Source organism: Ochotona curzoniae, unplaced genomic scaffold (assembly GCF_017591425.1).
Source record: "Ochotona curzoniae isolate NIBS_2020 unplaced genomic scaffold, NIBS_Ocur_1.0 contig_48, whole genome shotgun sequence".
Lineage (NCBI taxonomy): Eukaryota > Metazoa > Chordata > Mammalia > Lagomorpha > Ochotonidae > Ochotona > Ochotona curzoniae.
In genome coordinates this window covers 542,295-557,277 of record NW_024466391.1, presented here as the reverse complement: position 1 = coordinate 557,277, position 14,983 = coordinate 542,295, and the positions used below count along the sequence as shown (strand labels likewise).

The 14,983-nt window shown below is 51.4% G+C and overlaps 1 long non-coding RNA gene across 1 annotated transcript in view; it reads left to right on the top strand.

Moving 5' to 3' along the window:
* LOC121161668 overlaps positions 1 to 14,983 on the top strand; it is a 49,958-nt gene that overhangs the window by 25,225 nt on the left and 9,750 nt on the right. Inside the window, exons 2-3 of the long non-coding RNA XR_005884706.1 lie at positions 6,573 to 6,665; positions 6,764 to 6,834. This is a non-coding gene — a long non-coding RNA (uncharacterized LOC121161668). The remainder of the gene's footprint in view (positions 1 to 6,572; positions 6,666 to 6,763; positions 6,835 to 14,983) is intronic.

Genomic DNA, 14,983 nt, shown 5'->3' with positions numbered 1-14,983 from the left:
GAGGTGCCCACCGGGAGGTCCCAGAGTGCTGGCCCTTCCCCTCCTGAGGCTGCATCCGCTCTCTGGGTTCAGGGCTTGCCAGCCCCTCCCTTCACAGGTGGCTCCCCTTCAGCCTGTGGGTCACCGCTGACCCACTAACTCTCCACTGTGCTACTTTAGTGTAATAGCTGGAATTCTAGAATTCTTTGGCCAAGAACTGCCCTTGTTAACCAGCTGGTAACCCTGAAACCCAGTCCGTGAGGAAGAGACAGGATAAATGCCTTTTTCCCCACTTATTTCCTGCTTTCCAGAGTACTTGGTTGGTCTGCTGCCAAGCTACAAAGCTTATCAGCTAAGTGTCCTCTAGTTGGCTCTGGAACCTTCCGCTGTGCCCCGGTAGACCGATGGTGCTGCCACCGGGAATTGGCCGTTTCTCCAGGGACATAGGGCACCTTTGCAGGAGAAGTGATCATAAGAAACCGGAATGTGGCTTCTGGGGGTGCTCACTGCCTCTGGTGACACAGGAAAAATAGATATTTTTTAGTAAAAACTCATGAAAGGATACTGGTATTTCCAACTGAAATGGGATTAGAGTTTTTATTTAATGTCTTTGATTTTATACCTTTCCATGATATGAATCTTACTTATAATGATGTTACTCTGTGTAGAAAAACACATAGTGTTATTAGTAACAGTATAATAGGATTACTGAGCCTAGTTTAAGATTCCTTTGGTTGTTTTTGTTCTTTTTTTTTTTTAGGCCTGTTTCTATTAAAGACACAGCGTGTTTGTGGTTATTTAATGTTTGTTTTTTTTAAAAGATTATTTATTTGAAAGACAGAGTTTCAGAGAAAGGGAAAAATAGAGAGAAAGAAATCTTTCATTCACTGGTTCACCCCAAATGACTACAATGGCCAGGGCTGGGCCAGACCACAGTCAGGAACCAGAAATTCTGTCCGGGTCTCCCATGGGAGTGGCAGGGCCCCAGGGCCTGGGCTATCTCTGCTGTTTTCCTAGGAACATTCAACAGGGAGCTGTGTGGGAAGTGGAGCAGCTGGGACTTGAACCAGTATTCATAGGTGGTGCTTCAGTGCTGTGGTGCTCACCTCAAGTCTGTTTTAAAGTCACTTTTATTCGTTGTCTGATGGTTAAGCCACCAACCTGATACGTGCTTGTATTCGTCTGCCTTTTTTTTTTTTTCAATTGCATTAGCTTTTGTATTTTTATTTAAAATGCTTACTTGGTTTCAAAGTCAGAACTCTAAAATATCCAGAGAGGTAAGTATTACTCATGCTGTCTTCTCTCTCTCCATCCCCATTGGTCACCATTTCTTTTAAGTTTTAGTTTATTCTTATTTTTAACAAAGATTTCTTTATTTATTTGAAAGATAGAATTATATATATAGAGTGAGATCTTTCACCCGCAGCTGGTTCACTCCCCAAAGGGCTGCACCAGCCAGGGCTGAGCCAGGCTGGTGCGTCTCCCAGGCCTGGGCGGTTACCCAGGCGTCTGGACTAGGCACCTGTACGTTCTGGCTTTACTCGCTGTGCCACAGCAGACTCCATTTCTTTGGTTTCTTCTTGTTTCAAGCCAGACCCACGCAGGAAGCAGCTCCTTGGTTCCTTGCCGTGCCCTGCGCTCTCTCGTCCCTCGCGGCTGCCTGGTGGCTGCTCTCCCTGCCACCCTGAGCCTCGCTCCTCCCCTGCCCAGAGGACACTGTAGTCTGTGGAGTAATTTGTTGGCAGAGCTCATAGTTATTTTTATTATTGTTATTCATTTTTGGCCCTTTGCCACTTTGCAATTAATTTGCTGCAACAAATAGCCTTGCCACAGTTCCCCTGTGTATACGAACTCTGGGGATGGCTTTCCACAAAGGGTAGACATATTTAATTGTTAATGAAATGCTGTCTTTTCATTATCTTTATGAAATTCTGCAATTTTGATCTGAATTTCTTCGATCTAAGCATTTTAAAAAGTGTAAATACCCATTTTTACCTGTTAAAGAATGTGGTAGGATTTAATGGAGTGTTCAAAAAAGAAAAAAAATTGACCTTTTCCACTCTCCTCCCAATGGGAATCTTTTGATTTCATTTTGCAGTTTCCTCTTTGGGGGGTCACTGTTGTCCCCCGCAGCGCTGATCCTCCTCTTTGGGGGGTCACTGTTGTCCCCCGCAGCGCTGATCCTCCTCTTTGGGGGGGTCACTGTTGTCCCCCGCAGCGCTGATCCTCCTCTTTGGGGGGTCACTGTTGTCCCCCATAGCTCTGATCCTCCTCTTTGGGGGGTCACTGTTGTCCCCCGCAGTGCTGACCTCCTCTGGGGCATGTGCCCCCGCCTGATCCTCCTCTTTGGGGGGTCACTGTTGTCCCCCGCAGCGCTGATCCTCCTCTTTGGGGGGTCACTGTTGTCCCCCATAGCGCTGATCCTCCTCTTTGGGGGGTCACTGTTGTCCCCCGCAGCGCTGATCCTCCTCTTTGGGGGGTCACTGTTGTCCCCCGCAGCGCTGATCCTCCTCTTTGGGGGGTCACTGTTGTCCCCCGCAGCGCTGATCCTCCTCTTTGGGGGGTCACTGTTGTCCCCCATAGCTCTGATCCTCCTCTTTGGGGGGTCACTGTTGTCCCCCATAGCTCTGATCCTCCTCTTTGGGGGGTCACTGTTGTCCCCATAGCTCTGATCCTCCTCTTTGCGGGGGTCACTGTTGTCCCCCATAGCTCTGATCCTCCTCTTTGGGGGGTCACTGTTGTCCCCCGCAGTGCTGATCCTCCTCTTTGGGGGGTCACTGTTGTCCCCCATAGCTCTGATCCTCCTCTTTGGGGGGTCACTGTTGTCCCCCGCAGCGCTGATCCTCCTCTTTGGGGGGTCACTGTTGTCCCCCATAGCTCTGATCCTCCTCTTTGGGGGGTCACTGTTGTCCCCATAGCTCTGATCCTCCTCTTTGGGGGGTCACTGTTGTCCCCATAGCTCTGATCCTCCTCTTTGGGGGGTCACTGTTGTCCCCCGCAGCGCTGATCCTCCTCTTTGGGGGGTCACTGTTGTCCCCCGCAGCGCTGATCCTCCTCTTTGGGGGGGTCACTGTTGTCCCCCGCAGCGCTGATCCTCCTCTTTGGGGGGTCACTGTTGTCCCCCATAGCTCTGTTCCTCCTCTTTGGGGGGTCACTGTTGTCCCCCGCAGCGCTGATCCTCCTCTTTGGGGGGGTCACTGTTGTCCCCCGCAGCGCTGATCCTCCTCTTTGGGGGGTCACTGTTGTCCCCCATAGCTCTGATCCTCCTCTTTGGGGGGTCACTGTTGTCCCTCGCAGTGCTGATCCTCCTCTTTGGGGGGTCACTGTTGTCCCCCGCAGTGCTGAACCTAATGTGGTGCGGTGCGTTTCCTTCATGCCCTTGTTTTGACCCCGTCTACGAGCCTGTTGAGAACCAAGCACTGCACTTTGTGTGGGGGACAGGAGCGCACAGCCTCCCCGCCCTGGAAGCTCGCCGTGTGTCACTGGCAGTGTACCCTGCGTTCTCACAGTCCTTGTATTTTGAATCACGCTGATGTTTGATGTTTAGGTTTGTTTCTTTCAGCTTTGTTGTCGTACAGATGTAGTGAATGTTGTCAAGGATGTAGTTTTGTTCTTCCGTTGACCTGTCTTTTTGCTTTAAATACTTTCTTGAAATGAGATTCTTTTGCTATGTCTTTGCAGGCTATCCTGGTGCTAGGGGTATGTGCAGGGAGAGTGGTGCTTTTTTTCTTAAAGATTTTATTTATTTTGGGCCCGGTGCGGTGGCGCAAGTGGTTAAAGTCCTTGCCTTGCACGAGGAGCCCCTGGCCTGCTCCGGAAGCTGCACACCTGCTCCAGGTCCCCGTCAGCCTCATTGCCACCGAGTGTCCTCACTCCAGTGATTCTTCATTGCACCTGAACTCATCACCAGTGGTCTCGGGGATATAATTTCCTCCGTATGAACCAGGGCTACCCTTCAGCTGCCCATTGGGCCAATTCCCTCAGGCCTCTCCTTCTGGGCCTTCCCCAGGGCTCACCACTGGGAGGCCCTTTTCCTTCCCGCCCTCTGCTAGTGGGGCTCATTTCCTGGGACTGCTATGACTAAGTCCACAAACAGGGTACCTCAGCGCCACACACCTGACCCAGTCAGAGTTCCTCTCCGCTGAGGCCTCCAAGAGAGTGACGTGACAACATCTGAGCCTGGCCTCTGGTCTCCAGTGCTGTGGACGTGAGCTGGTCCAGGTCTGTGGCTGAGGGAGCCGGTCTTTGGGACGTGAGCTGGGTCCCTCTCCTGTGACCTGCCACATGACACAATTCACCTTTCAGGTGTGGTGTACTGGGGCTTGCAGAGGGTTAAGTGGGGGCTGTAGAGGAGGAAGTGCCCGTGTTCATTCACTCAGCAAATCCTGATAGAAAGCAAAGGTCCTGAGTGTGAGCACGAGGCCACAGGCCACGTCTGATGCGCACCTGTCCTCTGAGGCCACCTCTTGCAGCGGAGAGGCAGCAAAAACGAGACCTAGCAGAGAAAGTCTGTGCACCTGCGGCCATCGCATGGGATGCTCCAGGGGCTGGCTCCAGAGCATCTGAGGAGTGCAGAGCCCTTAGGGAGAAGTGTGCCGTACTTACATATCGCCTGTGTGCGCCCTCCTGGACTCTATCATCTCTAGATGTATAATGCACAGTGTCACTGTTGTGTAAGTAGTTTTGCTTAGATGAAAATGATAAGAAAAGTTGTTACATGTTCGATGCAGATACAGTTTTTTCCAGTTGAGTGGTTTCCATCTGTGGCACTGCACGTGTGTGCCTAAGTGAGTCAGAAAGAAAAGGCACTGCGCAGGTGTAGCCCGACTCCTTGGCCTCCCCGCGCTCCGGGCTGAGAGTGGAGGAGTGGTTGTGTCAGGTGGTCAGGAGGCAGCAGGGGCTGGTGTGGCAGGGCTGCTTGGCAGTTTTGTTCCCAGGAGTACTTCTGGTTCTGTGTTCCACCTTTTGCCTTTTTCCCTCTTCTAGGTTAGAAAACCCACTCAGGAAGTGCTCTTGATTCTTCTAGAACAAGCTCTAATTTTCCAGCATGATATTGAAGGCAAAGTGTGTCCAATTCTGTTGAAACTGTCCGGCCCAGACAGTGGTGACACACACAGAAGCCATGAGTGCAAGTGTGTGCGGCTGCTGGGACTGGCCTGTTAGAGTTCTGTGCTGGCCAACCCCATTGCCACGATTGAGGTGGCTGGTGAGTCTGCCCAGGTGCCAGGAAGTCAAGGCGTGGCTCTGCCCGTGCCTTGGAGCGCTCACCAGTCATCACATGCCATGATTGAGGTGGCTGGTGAGTCTGCCCAGGTGCCAGGAAGTCAAGGCGTGGCTCTGCCCGTGCCTTGGAGCGCTCACCAGTCATCACATGCCATGATTGAGGTGGCTGGTGAGTCTGCCCAGGTGCCAGGAGGCCAAGGCGTGGCTCTGCATGTGCCTTGGAGCGCTCACCAGTCATCACGTGCTGTTAGGAAGACAAGGCTTGGGGAGGCAGTGTGATGGCAGCCAGTCCAGATTCCTAGGCATGGTGATGAGACTCAGGGCAATCCTTACACCTGCTTATCACGGGCCTCCTTCCGCCAAGGAAAGAACCTGGTGCCGCGCGAGAGTTGTAGGTGGTGCTTGCGTAAAGAAAACAACAGGCATGTGTAAGGGTCAGTAGGTAGGAGCACACACAGCTGTCCGCCAGTGAGGTTTGCTGAAGAGGAGCTGATGACGCTGGAGTCTTGACGGATTCGGGAAGTGCTGCATTGACCTGTCTGAACGCCACTCAACCAACGATGATAGTACGCGTAGCACCTCACAGGTCATCACAGGCTGTCCGGGCACCCGGAGTTCCTCCTCAGGGCAGTCTGCTCACTTCTGGAGCCCGGGCTGGAGGGCCGTGGCCACCGACGAGCCCGTGTCAGCTTTCAAGCCCATAGACTGGCTGGCCTGCCTTGTTCTTGCGCCTTTCCCTGGTGGCTCCTGGGGAGGTCACCACGGGTCCCCCTGTTTTTTGTGGCTGCTGCTTCTCCCTTAACCTGCACGGCCAACACCACCCACATCGGTGTAAGCTTGCTGTTTACAGTGCCGCTGTGATAGCTCCAGGACTTTTCCAGTACTTTTAGGAAAAAAATCATACCTGCAGGACTTAGAAGAATAAGTCTTCATTATGAATATAATAAAAGATACAGACGAGGGTTGTTTTCTTGTTTGAAAAAGAAAAGCGTCAGAGAAGGGAATACTTTTCCTTTTCAAAGTGCAGAAACATTATACACCAGGCAGCTGAAAAATTGTATTACAGCACCGGAGTATTTGGCAATTACTCTTCATTTATGTAAAAGTTTTCTTCAACTATGCGTTAAAGGTCTGGCTTCTTTAAACTAATTTAATTGTTTGCATATTCCATATGTTTATAAGATGAATCAGGCTGAGGAATAATTGATTATTAAAATTCAAATTCTCCAGGGTTGTTTTATAAATTTCGAGTTTCCCTGTAAGAAATTAAATTTAGTTTGCAAAATGAACCTGGCTCCTAGCGTTTAGGTGGGGGGAGTTGGCAGCTGAGCAGCGAACTTTGTCACCCAAATCTTTGTTTTCATTTGCAGGTTGGTTAGGCGAGTTTCCAAGGTTACGACTGACAACCAAATATCCCCAAAGACTGATAACACCAGGAAGAAAGATGCTAAGGGCAATTTCGTGTGAGTTTTGTTTTGTTTTGTTTTGTTTCCAAATACTCTATTCTTGTCAAGCAATAATCCGTTTTGTTTTTCTGGTGGAAATGTTTGGAAATAACAAGCTTTTGGAAATTCACATCCGCCATTCACGCACAGAACCAGTCGGCTCACGTGGACTGTGTCTCCAGTTCAGGTGAGTTGCTGTGTCGTGGCTTGCATGTGTAGCTGAGCACACGTGCACCACCGGGGCTCAGCCTGCATGCCGGCCGCCCACTCGTGATTCTCCACTTCTCCTGGCCGTGTCCCAAGAACCACCCATGGGATGTCTTATCTGGCCCCTGCATGCCTTGACCCGGTCCTGCTCAGGAGCCTGGAGGCAAGGGGGTCTAAGAAGGGGACCAGGAGCACAGCTGGAGCTGAACAGGGACAGAGTGGGTGGAGGGCTTTGTAGTGCTCCCCCAGGAGGGCAGGACCTGGTTTAGCTGCTCAGTGACACGTGTGGACCCCAGCTGGGGTTTCTGAGGAGGTGATTCTTAGAGAGAGATGAGGAGAGAAGCCAGCTGAGCTGCCCCTAGGCCCTGTGTGCTTGGGGCTGAGAGCTGCGTCTGTGCCTGTGGGAGACACACCCACTTGGCACAGAGCTGTTTTAAAGGAGTAATTTCTGCTGCCCACGAAAAGCTGCACAGCACAGTGAATAGAACGTTTGTCTGTTAGATTTCTCATCAGAAGTTGCAGCTGGTCAGTTCTGACACTGACAACTCTAGTGTAGACTTGATGGGGAAAACCAGAGGTGGCCACCTGTGTGTGCCTGGGGCTGCCCAGGCTGCATGTCGGGCCTAGGCACACAGGTTGGCAGCGTCCCAGTGTAGTCTCTCTGGGCACCACAAGCCTCCTCAGTGACTCTCTCCTTTAGACAATCAGCAAGCTTGTTGCAGATCTGTCCTCTGGGCTTAGTAATTGTGGTACAGACTTAGCTGTTTATTCCTCCCATAAGATGGAAACGTCTTCCACGTGGGACCATGCGTCTTGGCCGCATCAACACCCAGCACACTGCCAGGCCCACAGTCAGTTCAAAATAAATGTTGTTGGACGAATGAATCGGTAAGAACCGCAAGTGCGGTCTCTTGTAATTATATCTAGACAGGACAAACAGTTCCCCAGAGAACCCTGGTGCTGCCTGCTCGCCGCCAGCCCGTTAGCATTCTGCGACAGTAACTAATTGTCAAGCCCGTGTTTCTCTCAACACGTGTTCATGTCACAGCTTCCTCATTTCTTTACGTCATCCCTGTGTCTAAGGTCATTTTTATTTGTGCATTTATTTAGGAAGAATGTTGTGGTTTTGTACTGTGAGGAATAGCAGGCTCCCAGCAACTAAAAGCAGGTTGTCCTTGTATCCAAGCGGCCACAGGAGTATTATCTCGTGGGGCACAGGGGCTGGGTTTTAATGATGCCGGGAGTGTTTCAGACTGGATAGAAAGAAGGTCGTGTGGGTCTGGCAGGTGGAGGGGGTGGGCAGAAGCGCTGGACCCTCTCCTGCTGCCTGTTGCCCTGGATACAGCCGCCTTACAGCCTCCCTGACTGTGGCTGCTCAGCTCCGACAATGAGCCTTGCCCTGTCTGTGTGCAGCTGGCTCCCGCTTTCCCCAGCCTCTCGTCTGCTCCTGTGCAGATCCCAAAGGCCTCGGTGGGTGGGTAGGTGGCACCGCCAGAGCTGCGAGAAGGCCATGCTGGTGTCTGTCCTGAGCACGAGAGGCAGGCTTCTGGGGTTCAGGGGCACCTATCTTTCTGCTTGCCTGCCTTCATTTCTTTCCTTTGAAATGTTTGTTTATTTTGTTTATTTGAAAGAGAGAGCAAGCGAGGTCATCCATCTACCGTTTCACTGTGCATTTGCCTGCAACAGCCAGGGCTGGGCCAGGGAGATGCCAGGGCCTAGACACTCAGCCTGGGTCTCCCCGGTAGAGAGCAGGGACCCAGCCATGTGAGCCATCTCCACCGCTTCCCAGGGAGTGCATCGGCAGGAAGCTGGAGTTGGGAGCAGGGCCAGGACTCGAACCCAGATCCTCATTCAGTCAGCAGTGTGGGTGTCCCAAGTGACATGTTCTCTCTGCTACACCCATACATTTGGGAAATTGGCCAGTGTGGTCCAGGCCTCAAGGACCTCACCCATGGTCCCTGATGAATGCTGGCTTCTGTCGAGGCTGGCCTGAGTGCCCTGCTTGCGTGAGGTTGCCCTCTGTCCTGGGAATGTGTTCCTGAGGCGTTGGTGCTGTGCAAAGCCAGGTCCAGGCTGTGGTAGAAGGCCCTGGGCTGGACTCTGGGGCCTCCTCATGGCCAGAGTCAACCACCGTGGAGACAGCTGATGTCCACTCTGAGGACTTGGTTCCAGAAGTGATGCCTGTCCGATTTCCTCAGGTGCTTTCTGTTGCTTCTGGAAAGATCCAGGAGAGTTAATGTGCAGCCGAGCGGGCGCTCTGTCCTCCAGCCAGCTCCTGCCCACTGGGATCACTGGAGGACCCGTGCTCGCTTTCCCTTGTCACGATGTTCCTTGTCTATTATGTGTTGACATTTTGTGGAGGATTTTCACGTCTATATTCAAGAGGATTTTTATAGGTAATTTTCAGATTCTTTCAGAATCAAGATTAATCTGGTCTCAGAAAAGGAGTAACTGCTCCCTCTTCTTCTCAAAGAGTTTGTCTAAGATCCGACTTATTATTTCCCCTTAAATATTTGTTAGACTCCAACACTAGAGTTTTCTTTGTGCGATAGTGTCTGGTAACTGATTCAATTCAGACCCAGGGCTGATGAGAGTTGCTTTCATCTGCCTCGTTGGGTAAGTTGTGTCCTTTAGAGGACACATTCATTCCTGGAGTCTGTGCCGTCAGAGTTGTTCACGATATCGCCTGATCCTTTCATTGTCTGCAGGATTTGGTAGTGTCACCACTTCACTTGCTTCCCTCTCTTGCTCGGTCTTGCCCGGGACTGGCTGGTTTTATTGGTGTTTTCTTCGAGTCAGCCCTCCTTATTATCTGCTTTGTCCTTGACTTTTTCTCTGTTTATTTTCCTTTCCTTCTCCTTTGTTGGTTTACTTTCTAGTGCTCTGCTTTGTGAGAAGGAAACAGTTTCTCAGTCTGCTTTAAAAGTTTCTCTTTTCTACGGGAAGCCTTGCAAGCCTCACTTCTAACGCCAGTGTCCATTGCCTCTGTGCTTGCACCCGCCATTCAGTGTCCTGACAGCCGCTCTGCACCCGTGGGCTGCTGGTGTGGTGGGCAGCCAGGCACGCATTCTCGCTCTTCCAAGTTATTATCCCGTTTGCGTTCACATTCTTTCACTTTGCAGTCTCTGCTTTTAAAACATCTCTGCTTTTGTTAGCGTCTTGTTGGGTCTCCCAGGCCCATGGTTTCTACCTTTTCATTATTTGGGGAGTTGTGAGTGAGTTGAGAGTGGGGAGTGACCTGGTGGTGTGCTGATGAGTCCTCTGCCTGCAGCACTGGCATCCGTACGGACACTGGTTTGCATTCCAGCCATTCCACTTCCAATCCAGCATCCTGCTGGTGGCCGGGAAAGGCAGAGATGACCTAAGGCCTTGGCTCCCTGTACCCACCTGGGAGACCCAGAAGATGCTCCTGGCTTCCATCTGCAGACTGGTTCACTTCTGGCCATTGTGGCCATTTAGGGAGTGAGTGAGTGGTGGATGGATGGTCTCGGTCTCTCTAACTTTCCAAGTGAAAAGAAACCTTTAAAAACAGTTAATTAGAGAGCATTCAGTCCATTCATCGTTAATTTAACCGTCAGTAATGTTGAATTTACTTCTGCCATTTTGCTGTTTGTTTTCCATTTCTGCTACCTGATTGTTGTTCCCCTGTTCTTTTGCCTTCTCTTGGGAACATCCAACAATTGAAAATTGCCAAGGATTGTGTTTTAATCCTCTTGTAGGCATTTTCAAAGAAGGCCTACTTGTCACAGGGTACTCCATTCTGTCACCTTGTAATATATACATATATACGGAAAACTGAAAATACAGTATTATAATTTGATATAAACAGGTACATCTATTGAAGAAACTAGTAAAAGAGAAAAACATAGCTTTTGTAGTACCCACCTTGACCATCTCTGATAATCTCGGGGCTTCTTCTCCTGGGCCCAAGTGGTTCCTTGGTGCACTCCTGAGTGGTGGCTGTGCCTGCCCTGCTCTCTGTTCCTAGGTCGGCCTTGAGCGACCTTACTGCCTTTTACACTTGAGCTTAGCCAAAGTGCCGAGAAGTAATCCTTACTGCTTTCTGTCTCTTTGTCAGCGTCTTTATTTTGCCCTCCCTTTTTCAATGATGTTGTCGCTGGGTATGGAGTTGTAGGGGGTGGGCCTTATTCTTTTCTGCTTTATCTCTGTCCCCTGGCCCGTTTCCCAGGAGAAGGAAGCTGCCATTCGCTTGCTGCTCCCGCGTGTGAAGGCTGCTCGCGCTCTCCGGCTGCTGCGGCGATCCCTTGCCTCGGCACCCTGAGTGTGTACCCGGCTGCGTTCCCTGGCCTTGCTCGGGGCACGTCGGGGGCATCAGGCTGTTGCTGTTCAGAAGCTGTTTCCGTGCTGTTCTCTTTCTTCAGTCTGCAGCCCAGGTCGTGTGGGGAGGGGGCCCCTGGTTGTCGTCCTGCTGGGTTTTCTTCCTTCCTTGTCCTCTCTGACATTCAGGTGTGTTCAGAGAAACTGCCTCTCTCCCCTGGTGGTCTTTGAGCGGCGCCTCTCGGCTCTGGAGTTTCCATCGTGGGTGTCTGTGGCATCTGTGCGGGTCTGGATCTCGCATGACGTGTTTCTGACTGCTCTCCCTGGGGCACAGGTTCCTTATAGTCTGGCTGTCTTCGTAGCAGCTTATTCAAAGACCTTGTCTGGTAGTTGGGGTGTTTGGGTCATCTTGATATTTGTCTCCAGTGTATCCTGGATTCGGATCTTCTTTTTTCTGCTGTAAACACATGAATAGTGATTTTAGATTGGACATCGATGTTATAAATGAGACATTACCAAAGCTTTGGATCAGAGGCTGTGACATGGTGGGCTAAGCCTCTGCCTGTGGTGCCAGCATTCCGTAAGGGCATCGGTTTAAGTCCCGGATGCTCCACTTCTGATAGTTCACTGTCAATGTGCCTGAGAAATCAACTGAAGATGGCCCACATGGGCGACCTGGAAGCAGCTCCTGACTTCTGACTTCAAATCAGCCCAGGTCCAGCCATTACAGCCATGTGGGGAATGAACAAGTGGCTGGAAGATCTCTCTCCCTGTGTTTCTTTTTCTCTCTATACCTCTGTCTTTCAAATGAGTCTTTAAAAAAGATGAGACATTACAGAGGCTCTGGATTCTATCACATTTCTATAAAGTGATTTTTTTCTAATAGAAATTTTTCTTTTCTCTCTCTCTCTGTCATAGAAAAAGTTTGAGACAGTTACAGCAGCGAGGAATGCTTTGAAAATGGAACTATAGTGAGAAGGACAGATAGAGACAGCTTCTATCTACTGGTTCAATCCCCATGTGAACACGATGGCTGGGGCTGGGCTAGGCCTGAGCCAGGCCAGAACCGGGAGCAGGAGCTTCGTCTGGGTCTCCCACATGGGTACAGGGGCCCACAGCCTCTCATCCCCTAAGTGCCCACAGTAGCTGCGTCTAGGCTGGACTGACACCAGGGGCAGGAGCTCCATGGAGGGCTCCAACAGGATGTCAGGGACTCACCTACTTTGGCCGTGATCCCCTGCTTTCCCAGGTGCTGTAGCCTGAAGTTGGGCAGAATGTTGCCTGGCCAGGACTTGAACCTGCACCTTCCAAATAAGAGCCATTGAACTTCCTTATAAAATCTTCTGATTTGGTATAGATTTCTGTGGTTTATTTCCACTGCTGTATAGTTTTTCTGGAACGTGGTTTCCATTTTCTTGTCCCTCTAGTGCCTGGGGTTTGCTAGCTTGCACTGTATCTTACTGATGAAACATTGTGGGCTCTGGAGTCTGCCTTTCTCCTGAGAGGGTCAGCCTCCTTCCTGGAAGCCTTCGGCCCTGTCCCCTTGCAGCAGGTGGCAGCTGTAACTGCTCGGTTTACTCAGTATCAGCTGACCTCACTGTCCTCAGCTGTAGGAGTGGTTGCCTCCAGTTTGGAGGCCTTCCTCCCATGGGCCACCCTCGTTCATGTGTCTGCTGAGCTCTAACTTGGGTCATGGGAGATGGGCAGGACCTGCAGGAAAAAGCCAGCACAGACACCTTGCCCCGGTGTGGTTTTCTTCTCCCAAAGTCTCCTCCAGCGTCCAACGTCCCACAGTGCCTGCTATTTTTTAATATTGTTTACATAGTTGAAAGGGATATATGTCCATGTGGGTCTCTGGTTAGTGCCGGCAACATCAAGGTGTGGAAAAGGGTGGGTGGGACAAATTTTTCAGTTCTTTTCTTTTTTACTCATGTGTCCACTTGAGGGGAAAAAGCCATTCCGCACCCGGGGATGGGGGATCAGCATTTGATGACTCCTTAGATACCCCAATGTAGGAAAGAATGTTCCGAGGCTGTGACTTGAGTAGTTTTGATAGTTCTGAGACATTGTGGGCTTTGTTGCACCAGAGTTGAGAAAATATTTTCAAGGTCTGTTGACTGACCCAGTCTGCCTTGGTGCATCCACAGATCCAGACACGTGGTGCAGAGCTCGGCCAGGAGAGCTGTTCTCCTGCTGTCCATGTGTTCTGCTTTACATCCTCTTAGGAGGCAGTCAGTGTCCTGTGCTAGTCTAGGTGAACTGCTGTCATGTCCTCTCTGTCCACCTGGCATGTGCGCTGCACAGCCATCAGTAACTGAGGAGACCCAGTCCTAATATATACACTCCAAGCTTGGACCACATATATTGTGATTTTTCCCTGTGGCCAGGGTTTGAGTCCAGCAGTCTAGTTGAGGAGGCCCCCAAGAAGCCTCTCCTGATGTATCCTCAGGCTTCACTCTTGTGTGAACCTAGTTATTGCTTGGTACAGTTTGGTCGAGTTTGGTCCATTACCTGTACCACCAAAGGCACTTACTGGAGGAGGCAGCTGCCTGGTCAGTTCTGCACCCAGCCCCATCTCCCACGTGAGGTGAAGGATGCAGTAGACTAACCAAGTCCAGGCCTGCCACAGGCCCAATCCTCACATACACGAGTGGGTGCTGTGGCCTAGTCGGGACAACCCCAAGAGACCCCCACCAGGCCTGCCCCAGTCCTGGGTTTTGCTGTGGCCTGGAATGCATCTCGTCTGGCTCTCGTGCACACTCATGTATGCTGCTGCTTGGCCTAGCCCAACCCTGCCACCAACCTGGCCCACATGAATGCCAACGGATGCCTGGCCCACCCCAGCCCTGCCTCGTGCTTACCAGCAGGAGTTGCAGCCTAGCAGGGGAGTTCCCACAGTTCTGCTACCAGGCCCATTCCCAGCCTTTGATTTTGCACTTGGCAGGGGGTACATGGGACTCACACGTGGTCCTGGCACTTGGCAGGTGGTACCCGTGGTCCCGGCACTTGGCAGGGGGTACATGGGACTCACACATGGTCCCAGCACTTGGCAGGGGGTACCCGCGGTCCCGGCACTTGCCAGGGGGTACCTGGGACTCACACGTGATCCCGGCACTTGGCAGTGGGTACCCGCGGTCTTGGCACTTGCCAGGGGGTACCTGGGACTCACACGTGGTCCCGGCACTTGGCAGTCGTTGCTGTGGCCTAGCCCACTGTTTGCTTTTATTTGCGTGTGTTCGCGTATTGCAGCGTTAGATTCCATCTGGAGAAATGGTGACAGATAACCTCGGTAAAGTGGGATTCCCAGGGAAGTAGCAGGAGCCAGGACGCATAGCTTGTTCACTGTTGGGTCTGCTTGGGCACCTGGCAAACAAGCTTCAGGGCAGTGCTGGACTGTGTAGCATGAAACGAATATTTGGCCTTCCATTGAGAAACCTCCTGGGAGGGGTGGGGAGAGGGGTCTCTGTTTCTTCTAGGGTGTTTTGAAAGCGTTTTGAAAGTTTTGCTTTTGGACCATATGTTCTTCTTGGCAGCTGTGACTTACAAGCTGGCAGTTCGAGTGGTGAGAATGTTCTTGTTTTCATGGCTAACCCATGATGGGGCTGCCCTGCTGAGTCAGAGAGCAGTTGAACACCTGCTGCTCCCTCAGGTCTGTGGGCTCTGTATGGTGGCGAGGTGAGAGTTTGCAAGCCCTTTAAGTTCAGTGATTCGGGTTTGGTTCCCTGCTGAATTCGTGGATATCTGCAGCAGACACAAACTGGGGGATAAGTGTGGCCAGCAGGAACCAGGCAAGGAAGATGTCTGCTCAGTGCCTCATGTTCACTGCGCTCAGAGAAGACTGAGTGCAGCTG